The sequence below is a fragment of the Macaca thibetana genome, chromosome 17 (assembly GCF_024542745.1).
Source record: "Macaca thibetana thibetana isolate TM-01 chromosome 17, ASM2454274v1, whole genome shotgun sequence".
In the NCBI taxonomy this organism is placed as follows: domain Eukaryota; kingdom Metazoa; phylum Chordata; class Mammalia; order Primates; family Cercopithecidae; genus Macaca; species Macaca thibetana.
In genome coordinates this window covers 7,736,467-7,754,188 of record NC_065594.1, presented here as the reverse complement: position 1 = coordinate 7,754,188, position 17,722 = coordinate 7,736,467, and the positions used below count along the sequence as shown (strand labels likewise).

General features: G+C 40.7%; 1 protein-coding gene across 1 annotated transcript in view; it reads left to right on the top strand.

The window, feature by feature from the left end:
- The window catches only part of FLT1 (fms related receptor tyrosine kinase 1), a 192,440-nt gene that overhangs the window by 27,319 nt on the left and 147,399 nt on the right, over positions 1-17,722 (top strand). The window lies entirely within an intron of this gene.

The following is a 17,722-nucleotide window of genomic DNA, read 5'->3' as shown; positions in this document are numbered from 1 at the left end:
TTTCTACATTCTGTTTGCTGTTGCTTTGCAATGAGTCATAAATCTACCCTGGTCCATTGGAAGGATTGCTTTCCTAGTGAGTGTGAAAGAAACAGGTTAGGAAAGAGATTCCATCCTAGTTGTAGACACTTTCATGAATGTCAATTTTAACCAGAATTGTCAAGGCCTGGTCAGTCACTTGTGTGCTCCACAAAGAGAGAGACTGGTCTGTATAGGTGACCTCTGTACCCACAGCTCCTAGCACAGTATGTGGCCCACAGTTGGATGAATAAGTGAATAAAAGGATTTTAGTTCTATTCCTTAGTTATTGAGAAGCCCAAAATAGAATACATGATTTTTGTCATTTAACACAGCTGCATTCTCTTATATGTTGGAACTGTAAAATACTGTTGTTTCTACTAAATTAATAAACACAATGTTGCTGTTATCTTGAGTGTTATTTAACTGGTTCCAATGGACAATGTTGTATTATTTCATGTTCACTGAGGAACTACTACAATGACATGAGAACTGGCACTGACCAGGATACAGTGCAAAGGGCAAAGGGTAAAAATGAATCATGTTTGATTCATTCTTTATGGTACTCGTAAAAAAATCATTTTCATTCATTCATAATTTTTATGATACTGTTTTTTCTTCCTTCGAGAATGAACAAATGAAGTAACATTCAAAGGGAAGAAATGCAAAATCTTTTAAGAAGTAGAAACTCATAGTAAAATCGGAACCCTGAGAAAGAATAATAAAAATGGCCTGTCACTTTCTTCTTCCTTGTTTAGTTCCAGTCAATTTTCACATCTTGAGGGGATTAAAGAAAAAGGCACACACACACAAACAAGGCTGTAGAGAACACGAAGCACACAAACAAGGCTGTAGAGAACATGAAGCAATATTAGTAGGCATTTCAGACACAGAATCAGGTTTTAAAAAAAAACAAAAACAAAAGAAAACAACCAACCATCAACTTCAATAGCTAAATATATATTGTGGGTCTACCTTCTGGTGAGTTCAAGAACTGGGTCTTTGCATTGGAGGTAGTACAATAGAATTAATGTTTTAGTGAGGTAGTTTTTTTGTTTTTTTGTTTGCTTGTTTTGTTTTGTTTGAGATGGAGTCTAGCTCTCTCACCCAGGCTGGAGTGCAATGGCACGATCTCAGCTCACTACAACCTCCCCCTCCCAGGTTCAAGCAATTCTCCTGCCTCAGCCTCCCGAGTAGCTAGGATTATGGGAGTCTGCCACCACTCCCGGCTAATTTTTTTATTTTTAGTAGAGACGGGGTTTCACCATGTTGGTCAGGCTGGTCTCGAACTCCTGACCTCAGGTGATCCACCTGCCTCAGCTTCCCAAAGTGTTGGGATTACAGGCATGAGCTACTACTGCACCTGGCCATGAGATTTTTTTTAATTTGTAAAATAAGGCAACTAGACAGTGTTTTCCCTGAGCATAACATGTACATATCCAGATTCAGGATTAGTCTTAGGAGACAGCAGAACAGTTGCCTGTTATTGACAGTAACCTCTTTGTAGCTGCCATCAGCCTGATTTTGACTGAGCCACTTTCATGTCCCCAATCCTCCAAATTCTGTTTTGACATTTTGCACTTGGTCAGCGGGTAGATAACTGTAAGGGACTAACCATCCAAGCAGTTTGCCATCAAGGGATGCAGTCAGCTCACTTCCACGTAGGAGTGGGAGGTAGGCCAGGGACCTTTGCTTGGGGAAGTCATCCCGCTTCTAAAGCAGGGATGAAAGGATGGCAGGCAGGAATAAGGAAGGGTGGAGAAGGTGCAGCATTAACAGCAGAGACTTTCAGAGAGGTACTTTTGCAGCTGAGGGGGAAAGAAAACATGCTTGATAGTGGTGGAAAAAGCCATATACTCAGCCATCTGTTCCCTTTCTCTAATTCCACATAGCATATTGTGTTCTTTCCGACATTTGTGGAGAAAGGAAAACACTGCAGTGAGTCACAGACTGCCCCTGTCTCTCTAGGGGAGAGGGAGAAAAATGTACCCATTCTAATATTTTCATAAAACTTTCTCCTATGGGTTTATCAGTCTGACTTGCAAATTAAACACTTAAATGAATAAAAAGAAAACTATCTCTTTTTGTTTTCTAATAAACAGTGTTCAGCTATTTTCACCTTTAACTCCTCAACTATTCAATAGACACCATGGCTTTATGGAGCCAGGAAGTACAAGCCTCTCCACTCAGTCCCCTACTATCACAAAGGAGAGACACTGCTACTTAGAATTAGTTCCATTTCAACTACACAACAGAGCAGATCTGGCAAACAATCATGACTTTGAGTGTCAAATTCATTGTTCATCTAAGCCCTGGGATGGCACAGTCCATGTCTGTCCTGGTTACTTTTATCCGCAATGTGCCTCCCTGGTAGAGAGCCTTGCACATAAACGAATGGATTAACAGGTGCTGTGTGGAATACCATGTTAAAATTGACATTGAGGATAAATTCCAGGCTTAGTGGGAAAAAGTGCCATGATTGATTATTGATGTCTCGTGTAAGACTGTGGGGGAGCAGTGGCCATTAGGTCATGTATTTATCGTGTCTGCCTTCCTGTAACAGTCCACAACCATTCGCAGAAAATTACAAGTTCCAATATCATAAAACACTTGCATAATTTGCTGGACATCAGGAAATTATCTATCACAAAGATTGTTTTTGGATAAGGAAGGATTGTGAAATGCATTGTATTTCATAGGTTATTATGGAATACACACATATATATACAAATATATACTGTGAATATTATATGAGCTCATTGGAAAAATTGGTATGATAATATTATGAGACTACTATTTTTAAATAGCACTGATACTAAAAGATGTTGGAATCAATAATGGTAACCATAGAAGAGCCTTCTGAATCTTGTTTGCTAATTGATTTAATCAGCAAATATTTAGGAAACAGTTACTATGGGCCTGTAACTGTACTACTGTCAATAGTAACACCTATTTTGTTATTTGTTTCCTGGTAGGGTGATATTGGTCTCATAATCACACCTTGTTAAAGTCCAAGATAACTGTGATATAATCCATTAAACAATCATAACTTTTCCGCGGAGCCTAGTATTTTATATATCTCTCTTTTCATTATTTTATTAACTCTCTCTCTGAGAAAATTTGATCTTCTGCTTCCATTGTTACTGAACACTTCCATGACAGGTTTATTTTAGTTCAGGAGCACAAAACTTATCTCTGATGACTCAGAGCATTGTCTCTGGCACTAATAAAACTCCAACCATTTCCTAATACACAGCTGTGATTATTCGCCAGATATTAGCTTGGTTATCATGTATTTATTATTGTTGAATATTTACTTTAGAATATGTTTGCGGGATTTCAGCCCCGATAAGCATCTGCAGATTATTGGGATTTCATTTTATTTTTCTCCGAGGATGAGTAACCGCATTTAGACACGTCTTTTGAAAAGGTAGATTTGTAGTCTAATAGTGTTTTAAGAAAAAGAATCAGGAGTGCAGCTCTGTCTACATATCATGAAATCCAGCATGCAAATTATGAACAAACTGTTACTTAGGCATTATTGACTGCCTGCTGCGTAACAGGCACCGTTCCCACCTGAGCACTGATTAGGATATAACCTCTAATATGTAATGCTCAGAAAAATCAATATCAGCACTTTGTCATTCCAGCTTGTGTAAATCCACCAAACCTCTGGCATAATGTAGTAAATCAGTTTAAGCACCCAAGTAATTATATTTAACTACTTTACTTAATTACCAAATTATCTAGTAAATTTAAGTTTCCACCAATACAATAATTTCTTATATTTATTTATTTTCACTTAAACAAATGGTTTCATTTACTTTATGCCATTTAATCCTCACAACCATCCAATGAAGCATCATTCTCTTCATTTTACAAGCGAAGGACCAAGAATCCACTTCACATCAGGGCTCTGTGGGGAGTCATGGGAAAGTGCTAGCACTGGAATAAGGTGGTCAGCTTTTCCCTTCACATTCTCAGTGGCAGGAGGAGATCGGAAGGGGCAAGACTGAGGCAGGAAGACCAGATAGGGGCCTGCTCTGTGCATCAAAGCAGGTGGAAGGCGGTGTCCCGAGTTCACTTTGGTTGTGGTGGGGAAGGTGAGTTAATAGAATTGGGGGATTCATTGGCCTTGGTTATCAGAGGTTTAGTGGCTGAGGGAAAGAGGGGAATCAGTGTGACACTCAGAATCCTGGAAGGGGCCACTTGGTCCCACAGCCAGGTGGAGCTTTGCCACACTAAATTACATTGATGCAAAGGCACCATCATTATCATCATCCTCTCTGGATATACCCTTGGTATGGCTTTTGAATCATAATAGTGGAAAATATGGTATACATTTGTAAAAATTGCTTTCTTAAAAATGAATTGAATATAGCTACAAAATACCAGGTCATAAACAAAAAGTTGAAATGGAACTAATTACAAAGCACCTCCTAATTATAACAGAATACAATTCTTCTACCAATTTCTAGAAGAATATTAATGTTGGGGCTATTTAGGAGAACCTCATCCCCTTGGAGAGAAAAAGGAGCACTTTTGCACTTCTTTTCTGACACTCTGGTCTACACAGGAAATTGGCTCTAGGTCAGCCTTTTCTCACAGTTAGAAGATTTCATTGAAAATATTATTGTAATGTGTTAATTATGACTGTAAAGTAAGAAAACTGACCAGACAAGTTTTTTAATGGCATCTCCAAAGTGTTTAAGACTTGTCAATATCTTTAATTTAGTTAGCAAGACCTTAAACTCAGGGTGTTGAGCTCCCAACACCCCACACCGTGAGGTTAGTTTATCTCTCTCTCACTAGCCATAAGCTTCTAGGGTCTATTTAAACATAATATCTCCTCTTGAAAAATTATAATCGAAAAGCAAAAATGATGGGGGTGGGTGGATCCCTTCTAGTTCATCCCTGTAAAAGAAACTCATCTCTTCTCTTCTGCTTCTCTTTACTTGATTGTTTTCCTCTCTGACTCTATTAAAGTCAATGGGTTGGAACATTTTTACAACAAATTTTTCCACAGTTGATTTCCCCATATGCATAAAACTCATGAGATTTGCATAGCAGCATAATTTGAGGTAGAAACATTATCGGATGCATTGGGAATATAACTGAAAGCAGTAGAATTTCTAACAACTTAGATGTTCTGGGAAAGAATAATAATTATGCTTTTATATAAACGTGTTTAGTGGGGGGAAAATAAAAAGCTCTACCTGGCTATGAAACCTTGAGCGAGTAGAAATCCTACCAGTGCAGATATTCTGATTCTTTTTTTATTTTTATTTTTACTTTTATTTTTAATTTTTTTGAGACAGAGTCTTGCTGTCTCACCCAGGCTGGAGTGCAGTGGCGATTCTGAGGAGGATGCAGTGAACTCATTTGTACTGAACTTCAGTTTTCCTTAAGAGCTTTTACTTAATTATCTCTGAGAAAAAGGGAGTTGGTATTTCTTCCATGTTATATATGAGAAAACAGCCTCAATTACTTGCACGAGCTAGACAGCGCTCATACATTGAGAAGCCAGGATGAGGATCCAGCTAGGTTAGGGCTATTCCCTCTGCACTGGAGTTGTAGCTCTTGACATCAAACTATGAATGAGTTGTTGTTTTAATTGTTAAGAACATAGATTATATAGTTATTAAAAATTTTTAACCTCGAATTTAATTTTTTTCTTTTGAGGAAAAATTTACTAAGTTGAGCAGGGGCTTTTTAAAATGTGCCTCCAAATTCATTAATGGAATCAAATGAATGGGTTGCAACCTGCATTAAAAAAAAAAAAAAAAAAAGCTGGGAGCTGGGGCATCCACCTGTAGTCTCAGCTATTTAGGAGGCTGGGGCAAGAGGATCACTTGAGCCCAGGATTTGAGGCTGCAGTGAGCTGTGATTGCACCTGTGAATGGCCACTGTACTCCAGCCTGGACAACATAGTGAGACTCTGTCTCAAAACAGAAAAACCAACCCAGGATAGAAAAGAAAATATCCAAGTAAATTGCAAAGAGTAAGGGTAAGTGTTGTTTAGTAAAACTATTTTTGTTTCAATTTTATACACGCATATATCCATTTTACCTGCATAAATGTACGTGTGTGTGTGTGTGTGTGTGTTTAATGGGTCTGACATAAAATGTATTTCTTATTATGAAAGTTAGCATAATAAGTTTAAAAATTACCAGGATAGGCCATAGCTATTATTTAGGTAAGCAGTGCCAATTGTAAGCACTGTGATTTTTTTGGGGGGTGGGGGTGTGGAGGGGCACACCAGTACTGAAACAGAGGCCTGGAGAAAACGTGGCTGTAGAAAGAAGCCCTCTCCTTTAGCTGATCTGGGTCCACTGCTTTTGGTGGCTCTGTGCAATCCACTCATTACATTCCTGAACTGAGTTTTCCCACTCAGAGCCTCGGCCCAGGAGTTTCCACCGGCAGGAATCGGTCTGCAGATGTTGATTACATACCTACTCCACACAAGGCCGTGTTGTTTGTTCTATGGGAGACATAAAAAGCAAAGTCACAGAATCCTGTAATTGTGAAGTCCCTCAGTTACTTTCTAGGACCATGGCTCACAGATTTGTGAGTATTTTTTAAAGCACGAGTTTTATTTTTTAAAGAATAACTATTGTTCCGAAGTGGGTCTCTAAGGAGTGAAGAGGGCTCTGTTAATAGCCCCTAATGGGGAGCGCTATTCTTGTTCTGTGAGGCGTGGCTGTTGCTCCAACACTGCCTGCCTTTAGATCCCTTCCCAGAGCTGACACAATTTGGCACACACAGGAGGCTCAGCCAACACTGCCCAGCTGGGTGATGGTTGGGCAGATGGTGTTTGTTGCCCAATCTGCCAGACTGGTATGGCAAGTCCAATAAACATCTCCATGGAACCAGCAGGGACATCAACAGAGTAGCAATCTGCAGGCTTTATCACCTAGCCTCGCTGCCTCCACTTTCCCCCTGTGGGGATCAGAAGGACCCTTGTAAGGTGGGAATGCACCAGGAATGTGGTCCCTTCATCCCCAGACCAAAAGGAGGTGTTCATGCTTTCATGCAGGTCAGCACTGTGATGGGCAGAGAGCAGCACATGGCTGAACAGATTGCCAAAGCTTCAAAAATATGTCAATGGAATCACTGTCATAATTTCATGAGATAAACTTTAAAGAGAAAGTATTGTTTCTATTCATCAAAATTCTCCTCCAAGGGAAAATAAGCAAAAACAGTTTACATTTTGCAGGAAGAAAACAAGAAAGCTCCCAAAATAAAACCCAAACTCATAGCCACATTACTTGGTTGAATTTTTTAGGCATAGATTTCTTAGGAAATCTATAACATTATCTAATGTTGCTTGGTTAATGTCTAGAGTCTTCTCTGGTTTTAAATTTCTGTTTTCCACATGGCCTCATTCTCTCTTCCCCCTGCCCATGCAAAGAGCTTCCCTCCCTTACTCATCTCACCTCTATCCCTAACATGTGGTTCCTTCCATGTATTTTCTGAAATGTGTGTTTCTTCTACCACTAATATTCCAGTAGGAACTGGTTTCCAAAGTTTTGATCAGGAATTGTCTAGGGTTCCTACCATAGAGTCACTTGAGTCCCTGCATTGCCAGGAGGCCACAAATACAGACAGGTTGGGTGATGGATCCTGTTTTTCCTCTCACATCCCTACTGGATGCATTTGCTCAGGAGACTGGTGAATATGTTGGGGTGAACAAAGGTGGGACTCTCAGTCTCTGGATGACATGTCTGGAAACCCAAGTGAGATTCCTAGAATGGCAGCAACCTGAGACTGACGTGCATCTGCAGAATTGTCCTTCAAATTCTCTAAAGAACTCCTAGGAATTTTCCGGCCCATCTGCACACATCTTCATCAAAAACCTAGTACAAGGTCAAGTTTTGCTGGATTTATTTTTTCATTTTGATGAAGATGTGAAAGAGGGGAAACAGATATTTCTAGGTGTTAAAATACACACTGTTGATGTTGTTGTTTGCAATCGCAGATTTTTTCTTGGGAATTAGACCCCTCTACATCTTGACTGTTCACTCCCTCTAGGGCTGAAGTATGAAGGAGATTATTCATTCTATCTATCACTGGCAGACAGCTGATTAGGACCACATGGCGAGAGTTTAGAGAACAGTAACTTAACTCTTAACCATTTTCTTTTCCAGCTATGTGAAAATTGGATGGAAGACATTCTTGATATCTTTAAGCCCTGCCATGTCACATTTTCCTTCTAAAAACATTTCTGTCAATAAACACCAAGGGAGTTTGACTATAGAAGACCCTGACATGTGATTGGGACAGAAGCCACTCATGTTGGTAGACTTGTTGGCAGCCAGGAACACATGCATCTTCTCTCCTTGGCCTCTGCCCCAGACCATGTATTCTCCTAGGATGTCCTAGGAATTTCATCCTTATCACTTGGTGTGTGGACATGTAAAGTGTTCAGGCCATTCCCTCAGAGAGAAAACAATTTCTGGGGCTCTCTAAAATCCATACCAGAAAAAAATTTCACATGCCATCTCTCTAGAGCCACATTGCTAAGATTTACTAGCAACAATGCAGTTATACATCGTCAGGCATTTAGTAGAACTATATAAGTACTCAAAAAGAATCAGAATGAACATAGTCCTGAATAAGCTACTTGGACACAACTTAAGACTTTGAAAAGTTGATGACTGTGGTGGAATTATGAAATCTAAAGATGGACTGGGCGTGGTGGCCCACGCCTGTAATCCCAGTACTTTGGGAGGCTGAAGTGGGCAGATGACTTGGGGTCAGGAGTTCAAGATCAGCCTGACTGACATGGTGAAACCCCATCTCTACTAAAAGTACAAAAAAATTAGCTGGGTGTGGTGGCACATGTGTATAGTCCCAGCTACTCGGGAGGCTAAGGCAGGAGAATCGCTTGAACCTAGGAGGTGGAGGTTGCAGTGAGCCAAGATTGCGCCACTGCCCTCTAGCCTGGGTGACAGAGCAAGGCTCCGTCTCAAAAAAAAAAAAAAAAGAAAAGAAAAGAAATCTAAAGATGGTAATGAAGTCCAAAGGCAATAAAACTGACCGTATTCTCTCATTTTTTCCCCTACAATCAAGAAGTGCGAAAAACAATGGATCAAAACTTTATGGTTTTAAGGATTTTTAAAAATCTCCCTCAAGTGATCTTTTAAGAAAAATAAGCAAGGGACTTTTTCAGAAGAAATCCCCTTAAGCTGAAAAGGCTTTACGTTTCTGGCATTTCATAATTTTAACAATGATAATGAAATGCTTGCCTTGCTTGGAGATGAGGAGGTGATCTGTTTTTATCTTTATGGTCCTTCCAGTTCTAATATTCTACAGTTTTTCCTTTAACTATTTAAAATATTTGTTGTGTGTCATTTGATGTATTTTTGCTGAATTCTGTTGGCTAGCTGATTGTGTTGTTCAAAATAGGTAGCTTACTAAAGCAGTAAACACCCCTCCCTTCCTTCCTTCCTTCATCAAATATCAATTAATAAGCTACAGTTGAAACAACATGATCCAGGCTTCAGACTGGTTTCAAATCCCTGTTCGGATACTCACTAGTTCTTTGACTTTGGACAAATTACTTAATAAGGAGAATGGTTAACATTTAGGTGGATCTTAATCCATGCTGGGTGCCATCCTAAGCACTTTGCATTCGTTAACAGATTTTATCCTCACAACAATCCTGTGAAGTAGGGCTCTCATTTTAAAAATTAGATGTGTGTGCGTGTATGTGTGTGTGTATGATTTTTTTTTTTTCCTAGAGCAGTTTCAGGTTGACAGCAAAATTGAAAAGAAGGTACAGAGATTTCCTAAATACCCCTTGTCCCCACATACGTAGTCTTCATTATCAACATTCCCCACCAGAGTGGCACTTTTGTTTCAGTTAATGAACCTACAGTGAGACATCATAATCACCCAAGTACAAAGTTTACATGAGGGTTCACCCTTGGTGTTGGACATTCTGTGGGTTTGGAGAAACATACAATGACATGTATCCACTTACAGTACCATACAGAGTATTTTCACTGCCTGAAAATCCTCTGTGCTCTACTAAGTCATCCTTTCCTTCATCCCAACCCCTGGCAAACACCTATCCTTATCTTCTTTTTTTTTTTTTTTTTTTTTTTTTTCTGAAATAGCGTCTCATCCTGTTACCCAGGCTGGAGTGCAATGGTGCAATCTCGCCTCACTGCAACCTCCACTTCCTGGGTTCAAATGGTTCTTCTGCCTCAGCCTCCCAAGTAGCTGGGATTACAGGTGCCCGCCAATACACCCAGCTAATTTTTGTATTTTTAGTAGAGACGGGGTTTCACCATGTTGGCCAGGCTGGTCTTGAGCTCCTGACCTCGTGATCCACCCGCCTCGGCCTCCCAAAGTGCTGAGATAATAGGTGTGAGCCACCGTGCCCGGCCGGCAAACACTTATCTTTCTTACTGTTTCCATAGTTTTGCCTTTTCCAGAATTCATGTAGTTGGAATTATACAGTATGTAGCCTTTTCAGATTGGCTTCTTTCATTTAGTAATATGCATTTAAAGTTCCTCTATGTCTTTCCATGGCTTAATATCTAATTTCTTTTTATTGCTGAATAATATTCCATCATATAAATATTTTTATATTCATAGTTTATATATTTTTATATTCATTATATAATTATGTTCATAGTTTATTTACCCATTCACCTACCAAAGGACATCTTGACTGCTTCCAAGTTTTAGCAATAATGAATAAAGCTGCTATAAACATCCCTGTGCAGGGTTTGTGTGGATCTGATTCTTCAGATCCTTTGGGCAAATACCAAGGAGCATGATTGCTCAATTTTAGGGCAGTTGAATAGCTAGTTTTGTAAGAAACTGCCAAACCATCTTCCAAAGTGGCTGTCTCATGTTGCATTCCCACCAGTAGCAAAAGACAATTCCTATTACTCTGCCTCCTTGCCAACATGTGCTGGTGGTAGTGTTTTGGATTTTGGCTGCTCTAATGAGTACGTAATGGTCTCTCATTGTTATTTTAGTTTGCATTTTCCCAATGACATGAAGTGGAGCACCTTTTCATATGCTTATTTGTGGTCTGTATGTCTTCTTTGGTGAAATGACCTATTTTAAACAGGGTTGGTTGTTTTCTTACTGATGAGTTTTAAGAATTCTTTGTATGTTTTGGAAAACAATTCATTTTAGCTGTATCTTTTGCAAATATTTTCTCCCAATCTGTGCCCTGTCTTCTCATTCTCTTGATGTTGTCTTTTGCAGAGCAGGAGTTTTTAATTTTAATGAAATCCAGCTTATCAATTCTTTTGTAGATCATGCCTTTAGTGTTGCATCTAAAAAGCTATTGTCATACCGAAGTTCATCTAGGTTTTCTCTGGTTATATTCTAGGAGTTTTATAGTTTTGCATTTTACATTTAGGTCTCTATGATCCATTTTGACTTGATTTTTCTAAAGAGTGTAAGGTCTAGACTCATTTTTTGTTTGTTTGTTTGTATGCAGATGTCCAGTTTTTCAGCACCATTTATTGACAAGATGATTTTTGCTCCTTTGTCAAAGATCAGTTGACTGTATTTACATGAGCCTATTTCTGGGCTCTATATTCTGTTCCACTGACCTACTTGTATATTTTTTGGCCAATATCACGCTGTCTTGATTACTATAGCTTTGTAGTAAGTCTTGAAGTTAGGTAGTGTCAACCTTCCAACTTTGTTCTTCTCCATCAATATTGTGTTGGCTATTCTGGGTCTTTTGCCTCTGCATATAAACTTTAGGATCAGTTTGTCCATATCCACAAAGTAACTTCTGGGATTTTGATTGGGATTGCATTGAATCTGCAGATCAAGTTGGGAAGAACTGACATTTTAACAATATTGAATCTTTTTATCCGAGATGAAATATCTCTCCATTTATTTAGTTCTTCTTCAGTTTTGTTCATCATAGTTTTGTAGTTTTCATCATATGTACAGATTCTTATACATATTTTGATAGATTTATGTCTAGGTATTTCATTTTTGGGGGTGCTAATGCAAATGGTATTATGTTTTTCATTTCAATTCTACTTGTTTTCATTGCTGGTATATAGGAAAGCAACTGACTTTTGAATTTAACTTTGTGTCCTGCAAGCTTGCTATAATCTCTTACTAGTTCTGGGGGTATTTTTGTTGAGTCTTTTTGATTTTCTGTGCAGATGATCACATCATCTGTGAACAAAGGCATTTTTATTTTTTCTTTTCCTGTCTGTATACCTTTTATTTCCCTTTCTTGTCTTATTGCATTAGTTAAGACTTCCAGTGTGATGTTGGAAAGTAGTAGTGAGAGAGAACATCCTTGCCTTGATCGTGGTATTAGTGGGAAATTATTATCATAGTCATCTCCATTTATTTCTCAGAAAGGGTAAGTAACTTATTTGAGGTTATGTAACTAGCGCATGGCAGAGATGGCAACAAAGTTCTTGCCTGTAACCACCTCCCATAGTCAAGAGTGTATATGTGCAAAACATTGAGCCCAGTGTCTGGTGTATAGTATGCACTATATAAGTGTTTGTTATTATTAATACTACCACTCATTATTACCATTTTTTGAGCTTGGTTTTCTCAACTGTAAAATGAGAAGAGTATTACTTTGGGGGCTATTAGGAGACTAAATGAGATAATATAGACTACCTAACACTTAGGAGGCAGCAGTGATCAGTAGTAATCCCTATGTGTGAAAAACACTGTGCCAGACAGAGTAGGAAGTACAAAGATGATACCCACAACTTTTAGGGGGCCTCCAGTTTGGCGGGTCAAAGAAAATGAGTTACAATTAACCATACTGCAAAGCATGATGGGAAAAGAACCGTAAAAGGGTTGTAGACGGGGGGTGCTCTGCCTGGGACATTCCACCCTTCCCCACTCCCCCACCCAGCTCTTCTGTAACAGCTCACTCTTCGTCATTTTTCAGGTCTCAAGTTAAATATCACCCCTCTGGGAACCACCCTAGGCCCTCCCAAACTCGGGATGGTGCTCCTGCTGACCTTTCACACAGGACTGACCTCTCACAGGCTCTAAGGACAGGACTGAGGCCATCCTGCTTACCATGATACCCCCCGGACCCAACACAGGGTATAGTACACAGAAGGTGCTCAGTAAGTCTTTGTCAAATGAAAGAAACATGGGATTTTTAAATAGATTAGTCTTACCTGACTTCCTTGACTTTAAAAAGGAAATTGAGGGCACACTGAGAAAATGAGACAAATGTGGGGGTCAAAATCACATCATGTGACTAAATCATAATCCCCAAATTTTCCAACAGACTAGAGCGGTGAACAGGGATTAGCAAAATGCGATGTAGCAGGAATACATATAAAGGCCTGTATTTGGCTTGCAAAACCCACTATCTACCCTAATACTGGATGGGGGAAGCCATGACTGAGACAGCACACATGCAAAAGACTTCAGACTTTCAGTTGACTCCATATTTACTAAGAGAATGTATCCAATCTTGGGATACATTAAGAAATATGTAGCACCCAGCCAGGCATGGTGGCTCAGGCCTGTAGTCCCAGCACTTGGGGAGTCCGAGGCAGGTAGATCACTTGAGGTCAGGAGTTTGAGACCAGCCTGACCAACATGGTGAAACCCCATCTCTACTAAAAATACAAAATTAGCCAGGCATGGTGGCACATGCCTGTAATCCCAGCTACTTGGGAGGCTGAGGCAGGAGAATCGCTTGAACCCAGGAGGTAAAGGTTGCAGTGAGCTGAGATGGCACCATTGCACTCCAGCCTGGGCAACAAGAGTGAAACTCTGTCCCAAAAATAAAAAGAAAAAGAAAGAAAGAAAGAAAGAAATATATAGCACCCAGAATAAAGGTGGTGCCAGACTTAGGTGATGCTAGACTTACTGTTTAGTTTACACCTCAAAAGGGATATTACAAATAGGAATTTCAAGCAAATTATTAATCCCTTTACACTTCATTGTCATCATCTTTAAAATGGGTGCCTGCCTTATAGGGTTGTGAACATTAAGTAATTTGATGATTTTGTTATTTTCATTGGCAAGGAGCAATTGAAAGGACTGAAATATTTAATCTAAAAATATAAAGAACTGGGTGGGAAAATAAGAGACATGAGTGACAGTCTCCTTCAAAGTTCTCTTATGTGAAAAAGAGATTAAGCTTCATCTTTATAATCCTAGATGGCAGAACAACTATGTAAGAATTTCAGCTTGACTAAAGGAAACACTTTCTGACATGCAAAGCTGTCCCAAAGTGGAAGGAATGCCTTGGGAGTGGTTAGTCCCCATGCATCCAGGAGGCAGACACTCATTTGGTGGGACCAGACTAGATGAGGCCTCAGGACCTTTCCACTGCTGGGATTCATTAAGCACCTGGTGTAGGTCACTATCATTTATTGATGTCCGGCTCAAACTTGTTATTAATACATACATCATCTCATTTCATCCTTGAAACAACCCAATAAGAGAAATTCTTTTACAGAAAAGTTAGAGAAATTCAATACCATGTTTAAGGCCGCATTCTTCTGATATTATCCAATCAAAGCTTTGGGCTCAAGTCTGGCTGACTCCAAAGGCCCTGGTCTTTCTAACGTGTCCTTGCCTGGGCTCCCACCCCCACTCCCTCAGACCTTTGTGTGAGTTATAAAATGGGAGAGAAGGGACAGGAGCGCATGCAGGGTTGCAAACTGGAAGTATGCAGGCTGGATTCAGCGGGCACACATGTTTTGATTGGCAGGCACAGCACTTTCGGCTGCCAATGCTTAATAGCTAGAAGAGTTCACATAAAAATTTCATTTCCTACTTATCTTTAAAAACTGGAAACACTAGCCACACTGGCCCATATTTCCACTTGGCAATAATGGACTGCAGCAAGCAGGGACGGCCCCCTTCAGACACGGGCTCACGTTCCCAGCTGCCACCACGCCTCCTGTCCCACCTCCAGTTCCTCCACTTGTGTGCCTGGCCCCCAGAGGGATGTCAGTGTGCTACTCCCAGTGTGAACGTTTCAAATGAATGCATAACAAATCGTGAGTTTAGGAACAGGAAAGTGCCTGTCCCACATTCCAGGTGAGGAGGCTGAGCCCTAAAGAGTCCCGTGGTGGCACGGGTCATCAGTGCAGCACTTCGACACAGCCTGACTTCTTCCTCCCCTCAACTGCCCGCCCCCTACCCCGACCCCCCTGCACACAGCTGTGCTGATGGAATGCGTCGGGACTGTGCTCTCGGAAAATCCACAGTCCCCAGTGTCCCCACTGGAGAGGGGTCTGATCAGGCATCCTTTGCACCTGAGAGGGAATTTCCTCCCCAGACTCCAGAAAACAGGGCTTGCTCTGGTGTGACTGTTGGTTCTTTTTTTTTTTTGAGACGAAGCCTCTCGCTCTGTCACCCAGGCTGGAGTAGAATGGCGCGATCTCGGCTCACTGCAACCTCTGCCTCCCAGGTTCAAGCGATTCTCCCACCTCAGCCTCCCAAGTAGCTGGGACTATAGACGCCTGCTGCCACACCCAGCTAATTTTTTGTATTTTAGTAGAGATGGGGTTTCACCGCCTTGCCCAGGCTGGTCTCGAACTCCTGAGCTCAGGCAATCCTCCCACCTCGGCCTCCCAAAGTGCTAGGATTACAGGCGTGAGCCAGCATGCCCGGCCGACTGTTGGTTCTGAGAGGGTCTTCGCCATCTCCTAAAAAGTCCCCAGCACCTTACAGCTGAGAGCTAAGCAGAGGATCTGATGACTCAGGCTTGGTTTACATGGTGAGACTTCATCAGTCTATTCTTTCCATTTCTAGTCCTGTCAGAAGGTTCCATGTTACTCCTGTTTCTGAGCCCTCATTTCTCTCCCACTGAGTGTGAATATTTGAAGATGTAATTGTCATGCTTGAGTCATTCAGGAGTGTCGGGGCCAGATTTTGGTGTGGTGGAGGGAGACTAGCCTCGGATCAGGAAGCATGAATTCAGCTTTTGCTCAGCCATTAATCGTATTCCTGTGCTTGTGGGAAGGTCTCTCCTCTCTGGGCCTCAGTCTTCTCATCTGTAACATGATAGGCAGTATTACAGCATCTTAAAAGTCCTTTGACAGTTTTATAATGTTATGATTCAGAGGCAGAGCTGGGAATAAATAATAGGACTTGGGACATGGCCAAAAATCTTAGCAGTAGAAGAAAGATTTATAGTAATCCATTAGAGTTCCTTGCTTTTGCTTTTTCTTTTCATTTCCCTCCCTCCCTCCCTCTCTCCTTCCTTTTCTCCCTCTCTCCCTCCCTTCCTCCCTTCTTCCCTTCTCCCTTTCTCTTTTTCTTTTCTTTTCTTCTGAGATATCTCAGCTGATCAAGATGAATATCTCTGACTGAGGTCAGTCATGTGGTTAACAGAACGTAGAAACCGCCAGCCAGCTTAGTGTGAAAACCCAGAGAGCGCAGAAAGCTGAGACCTTAATCTTACAGTCCATCAAGCTTCAATTCAGCCAGCATTCCACTCTCACTGAGATCTTCAACTCACTTACTCAGATCTTAGCTGTAAATTTTTAAAATGAGGTCCCTACTTCCCTTCAAGGCAGGTATTAGTACTTTTTCCTCTAATCAACATGAACACTCGTGTGTGAGGTATGTGTGTGTGTCTGCTCAGCTAGACTCTGAGGACTTGAGTCCAGGGACTGTCCGTGTGCACAGTGCTGGATACATAATACGTCCTGATTTCACCTTTCTTTCTTGCTTTATCTTATATCTTCTCCGTAAACATCTGTTGACAGTGTGCCATGTGTCCGCCTCTGCTGGACATCAGATTGAGGGGATTGGTTATCCTGATCCCCTGCCGCTAGACACCCATATTCCGAAGAGCATTCCAGGGGGCTTAGGCGAAGCCAGAGGAAGGAGAAAAGGAACCGCCACTCCTGTTCTCTCCTTTCTAACTCTTCTCCTTTACTCTGCTCTTGCTATTCAATCTGCTGTTATAAGTGAGGCAGTGCAAAAAAAAAAAAAAAAAAAAAAAAAAAAACCCAATGTCTTTCCTCTGTGGAAAGGCGGGTAGTAGGCAAAGAGCTCTTTTTTAGAAAGAGGCATTTCTTATTTTTTTTTAACCACACAAATAATACATTTTTAAATGTTTCATTTCAGAATGGCATCTTGAGTCTGAAACACAATGACTTTTCTCTAAGTTTACTCTGCCCAAATAGAAATATTTGTGTAACATGTAAGTATCTGTCTGCACGGCAGAAACTAGCAACTGATTTTCTGATATTCCTAAGCCAGTCTCAGTGAGATTTTTCATTACCTTTGAATTTGTATAAGAATCCACCAATAGTGGCGACAGTTGTTATATTTTTAGCTGATAAATTATAGCTGAAGTTTTTATGATATTCATTTGGGTAATCAGGATAGCTCACTAGGAGATATTAAATTGCACGTTCCATGTGGACCATAATACCCACCCACACCAGGCAAGTATTCCCACATGTGTGAAGGCAGAGATGTTTCATTATGCTACCTGCCCACCAGGGGCTGCCAACAAGGAACTGAAGGACATTTTTTTTTTCTTAGAGACAGGGTCTTGCTCTGTTGCTCAGACTGGAGTGCAGTGACACTGTAGCCTTGAATTCCTGGGCTTCGATTGATCCTCCTATCTTAGCCTCCAGAGTAGCTGGGACTATAGGTGTGTACCACCATGCCCAGCTAATTAAAAAAATTTTTTTGTAGACATGGGGTCTCACTCTGTTGCCCAGGCTGATCTCAAACTCCTAGCCTCAAG